This window comes from Gorilla gorilla, chromosome 4 (assembly GCF_029281585.2).
Source record: "Gorilla gorilla gorilla isolate KB3781 chromosome 4, NHGRI_mGorGor1-v2.1_pri, whole genome shotgun sequence".
NCBI classification, from domain to species: Eukaryota; Metazoa; Chordata; class Mammalia; order Primates; family Hominidae; genus Gorilla; species Gorilla gorilla.
The window spans coordinates 167,552,819-167,558,431 of record NC_073228.2 but is presented as its reverse complement, the minus strand read 5'-3'; positions in this window follow the sequence as shown (position 1 = coordinate 167,558,431).

The window sequence follows — 5,613 nt, the reverse complement described above, 5'->3', positions numbered from 1 at the left end:
TTGGCATGTTTTAATGCAAGTGTGGTGTGCGTGTGTGTGTGTTTGTGTGTGCTTGCGTTATGTATACATTCTACTCTGCTTTTACTCTACTTTCTAGTCTTAATAAATGGCTTAAAATAAATAGATTCTCCTTTAGGGGTGTATCTGTCTTATCAATGAAATAAAAGAAAATGATTTTAAATTCCCACTCTACGTTATGCCCAATGACGGAAGATTTTAAGTAGAAGTTTATTTATAATTAATTTGTCTTTTTTTAAAAGCATAGAACATGTCTGTTCATCACCTTTGAAAGACCTGGCTAAATAGCTCCTTAAATATTCCAGTTAATCCAGCCATAGGGAGTATTAAATATTTAGGAATGCAGTGCAAACTACTTTGTCAGAATAGTTCCATTTAAATTACACTCCCGTTACCAATTGTAGCTGATGATTTAATTACGTGGATGGAGTTAGTTACAATGATCATTAATAAGCTCTGTTAATGTCATCAATATTCCTATTCTCCAGAGTGGTGGGAACTCACCCACACACACACACACACACACACACACACACACACCTGCCTAGTGAGGAAGATGGCCTATTTCTTACAAAATTCATTCTGTGTCTTCTCCTCCAGTGATTAGCCTTGTTTTGTTTCCTGACTTCACAGTGACTACAGCCAACAGCTCTATTTTGCTTTGTATGAAAAATTGCTTCACTTGATTACATTTGCAGAGAGAGTAGACACTTTGTAGCTATAACGAAGTACCCAAAAGGACAATTTCATGTTCTTTCTTCAAGGTATTCATAAGAGCTGTTCTTACAGTTAAAACAGAGTCAAATAAATAAAGAGTATAAGAAAATTAATATGTAAATAAAACTAAGACTTTATAGACTATTACAATGACCTTTTTAAAACACTATTTTGGAGACCAGATATGGACTCCGAAAAAAGTGTTTCTTATCTTCTCCATGAAACTAGAGATGGAAGAATGAGAAAAACATCATGTAGAACTCTGAATTTGACTCAAAAGCTGACAGCTCCAAGAGAAGTTTCCTAAATCTTGCTCAGAAGGAAGACAGACAGGGATACAGAGTGGAAAGAGAGAATTCCATATATAGTTGTGGCAGGACCCATTGTGACCTGCTGATTGTAGCCACTTTACATGGTACTCACAAACGCAAGAGGTTTTTACTTCTCATCTGTTAAGTTGAAAGTAATCTCAGTAATGATGAATTCTATTCTCAACTCTCCAGTTATCCAAACAACAAACTCTATGCCATTTGCTCATGAGGACAAGAATAAAAATGGAAATAGTGTTAGTTATACGTATGAGAAAAATAACCCTCTTAAAGGGGCCTTTGAAAAAGCCAATACAATGTATCCAAATTAAATTCCTTTAAACCTGACAGAGAACTCCCACAAATGATTCATTATAGGAGTCTCTACATCGAAATGGATTAAGACTTACTTGCCCTCGGAGAAAGAATCATTAGACAACTAATTTAAGAGAAAGGATTAGTTTCTCTCTTGAACCAATTAGAGCCACTATCACCTAGAAAAAGTAAGGTAGCCTTAAAAATGTGCCACAAGGTTGGTAGTTTTTATTTGAGCGGAGGAGTAAACATCAGGAAAATCCCATGCAAAAACTGCAGTAGCAGAGCACACTCATGGAGTTTGTCAACGAGAGACTCAATGGAGATTCATTCACTCTTACAATTTGTTTACTCCATACCCAATATAAACAAGGGCCTGCGCTTGAACTAAGTGGGACTAGAACAAAAGGTAGCACTGGGTACACACCACTTACCTGCCATCAGATTTACCTGCATTACCTTGTTGCTCTCTCATTACAGCCCTGTGAGATAGCTTAGCCTCTTCATTTCATAGGTGAGGAAATGAGACAGCCAAATGGGAGGAGGTCCCTAGAGAAACTCCAACCAACCTGCCCACTGAGGTGGAGCCTCAGGAAGTTCACGCCCTTTGCAGGGCCTCTTGCTGTATGGAGCCGAGGGAAGTTCATGCCCTGGCCCCACCTCTTCCTGTGTGGAACCTGGGACTCAAACTGCCTAGTGGGAACGGCTCTCATGGAGGGCCAGAGTCCTTGTTTCCCTCTTTTTTCCCTTTTCTCCCAATAAAACCCTGCTTTACTCCCCCTTTAAGCCATCTGCAAGCCTAAATTTTCGTGGCCGTGGGACGGACAAGAACCCCATCTTTAGCTGAATTAAGGAAGAGTCCTGCAACAGGAAGAAACTTGGAGAGCGTTCAGAGCAGCTTTGTCAAAATGATCCACCTACAAAGCGGCAAAAGCAGCGTCCAAACTTCTTTCTGCTGATTCAGATCCCCAGTGATATGGTTTGGCTCTGTGTCCCCACCCAAATCTCTTCTCGAATTGTAATCCCCACATGTGGAGGGAGTGCCTGGTGGGAGGTGATTGGATCATGGGGACTGTTGCCCCTATGCTGTTTTCGTGACAGAGGGAGAGTTCTCGTGAGATCTGATCATTTAAAAGTGGCAGTTTTTCCTGCACCCTCTATCTCTCCTGCTGCCTTTTGAAGACGTTGCCTGCTATGCTATGACTGTAAGTTTCCTGAGGCCTCCCCAGCCATGCAGAACTGTGAGTCAATTAAACTCCTTTCTTTATAAATTACCCAGTCTCAGGTAGTATCTTTATAGCAGTGTGACAATGCAGTAATACAACATGCTAGCTGCTGAAAGTCAGCTAAAGTCATCATCTATCCTGGAAACACTGATCCCTAAACCACAACCAGGGAGGAAAGGCCCATGCAAAGATAACTGAAATAAATGTTTCTGTGACAAGGAGAGGCACATGTAGTATTCTAAGAGTTGAAAAATGAGGGAAGATTTGCAAGAAATAAAATTTAAACTGGGTGTGTGTTAGGTTTTGTCATCTCATGTCATGACAAAAATAAAATATAAGCAAAAAAAGTATAAGGTAAGTTTGGGACACAGCAAATCCCTTTTGGTTTTAGAATAGGGCAATAGGATATAAGTAAGCAATGTTCAGTGGGTAATTTATAGCATCAGCTCTGGAGTGACACTGTCTGGATTCAAATTTCATCTTGAGCACTTATTAGCTGTGTGAACTTGTGCAAATTATCTAAGTTCTCTAAGCCTTAGGGTCCACATGTGCAAAACAAGGATAATTGTACATATCTCTAGATTTGTTGCAAATATTAAATGACATGATACATACCAAGCTCCCAAGATGGTGCCACACACCGGGAAAGTGCAAAATAAGTGTTAGCTGTTGTCATTATGCAGGGAGTAGGGAGAATTAAGCTTGAAATAGAAAACTGGAACTATACTAAAGACTGGTATGAATGCCAATGGCGATAATTTAGGCATTGTAATATAAGCAACAGAGAGATAATACTGAAAGTTTTTGAGTCAAGGAGCTTTACAATAAAAGCTACACTTTAGAGAGAACAATGCAGCAGTAGCATCCAGGATGGACTGATGAATAAAAAGAGATTAACATTAGTGAATGAACTACCACAAAAGCCCAAATAAGCAAGGTAAAGAAAGACCCAACAAACACCACAACCTAAAAGTAGTAGGATGGAACTAAATATAAATGAAGACACCAAAGATATTCCATAATTGTCCATAAGATTAGCCCTCACATCCTACTACAGAGGCAGTCTGGGGTTAATGAGTCAAATATTAACTGATCCTATAAATGTACTTAATCTTCAATAATAGGAGATCCAGTAGCAAGATCCTATGACAATGATTGGCCATGTAACCTTGTAAATATTAAGTGTCTCCAGTTTTCTATGCTTTTTAACAAATGCATGGGATATAATATTCAATATAGCATTATTCCCACACTCAACACACTCAGAGTCTAGTATGAGATCTACTGGTACATGTATTAGTTGCTCAATCGATAGTGACTGGAAGACTCAAGTATGATCACACCAACAGCATTTCTGAGGTCAAGCAAATCAGAGTTAAAATACTAGCCCCGACATTTATTAAATTTTTGACATGGGTAAATTATTTAGCATTCCTAGCTTTAGTTTTCCTTATCTCGAAATAGAAATAATAAGTTGAAAACTGACATAATTACATGAGGTTTAAATGAAAGTCTATCTTTGAAGGATGCAAACACTAGAATTAAAAGATTTAGAATACAAATTAAGAAAAAAATATTTAACATGATTAAGAAATTGAAAAAAAGAAGTTGAAAACATGAAAGGGTGGGGAATCAACTATTAGAAATTGTCAGCAACATTTGGAAAAGAAAGAGAAGTTTTAGAACTAGAAAATACAATGGATAAAATTAAATATATATTGGATGGGTTAAACAAAAAATTAGGCACCTCTGAAGAGATGATTAATGAACTAAAAGACAGATCTAAAGAAATAACTCAGAATTCAGTACAGAAGTGGAAAAGAAACACAATAAGAAAAAAGAAGAAAGGAGTTAAGATATAAAAATATTTAACACACTTCAATTGGAGTTCCAGAAATATTGGGGAAAAATAGAGGAAAAAAAATACTTAGGTAAGAACATTTAAACATTTAACATTACTTTTGGACAGTAACACTTTGGCTTGGTAAACAATCTGTAGCATGAATAAAAATAAACATCAAAAAGACACATAGTAATCACAACTGAAGTGTAACAAAGACAAAGAGAAAATCTTAAAAGCAGCCAAAGGGAAAAGACAAAGCTGTGGCCAACTTCACTCCACTAACAAGGAAAGCCAGAAATCAGAGTAATAAAATCTTCACAAAGTTTTTAGAAAAAAAAAATGTTAGTCCATAAGTGTAAATTTAACAAAACTAATTTTCAAGAAGAAAAGGCAAATAAACTTTTGTTTGTTTCTGAGAGTCTCACTCTGTCACCAGGCTGGAGTGCAGTGGCAGGATCTCAGCTCACTGCAACCTCCGCCTCCCGAGTTCAAGCAATTCTCCTGCCTCAGCCTCCCTAGTAGCTGGAACCACAGGCGCCTGCCACCACGCCCAGCTAATTTTTGTATTTTTGGTAGAGCAGGGTTTCACCATGTTGGCCAGGATGGTCTCTATCTCTTGACCTCGTTATCCACCCACCTCAGCCTCCCAAAGTGCTGGGATTACAGGTGTGAGCCACCACACCCAGCCCAAATAAACATTTTTTAGACAAAAACTTTACAACCAACATATACTCATTAAAGTTATTTGAAAAAATATACATCAAGAAGTAGGGAAACTATTGCTGAAGAAAGGTCTAAAATGTAAGAAGGAATATTGAACAAAAAGAAATGATAAATGTGGATAAAAATTTACTCTAGGATATAGTGATGATGATTATGAAGTCATCTAATTTGCATGGTTAGAAAAAAACAGAAGTAAAATATTTGATAACAAGAATATATTAGTTGGGAGTGAGCAGTATATGTTGAAGTGTCTTCAAATCCTTATAATGTTTGAACAAATGACAGATTTAATTGTCAAATGAAGCTGCAGAAATAAATCCAAACTTACTGAAACTCATAATAAATGTAAATGAATTCTTATAAAAAGAAAATAAAGTATAAGGGAGAAAAGAAGATTTCTTTGTTCACCCATCGCTAAGAGCATGGCCAAAACCCTCATAACAAAAGACACAAGGGAAAAGCA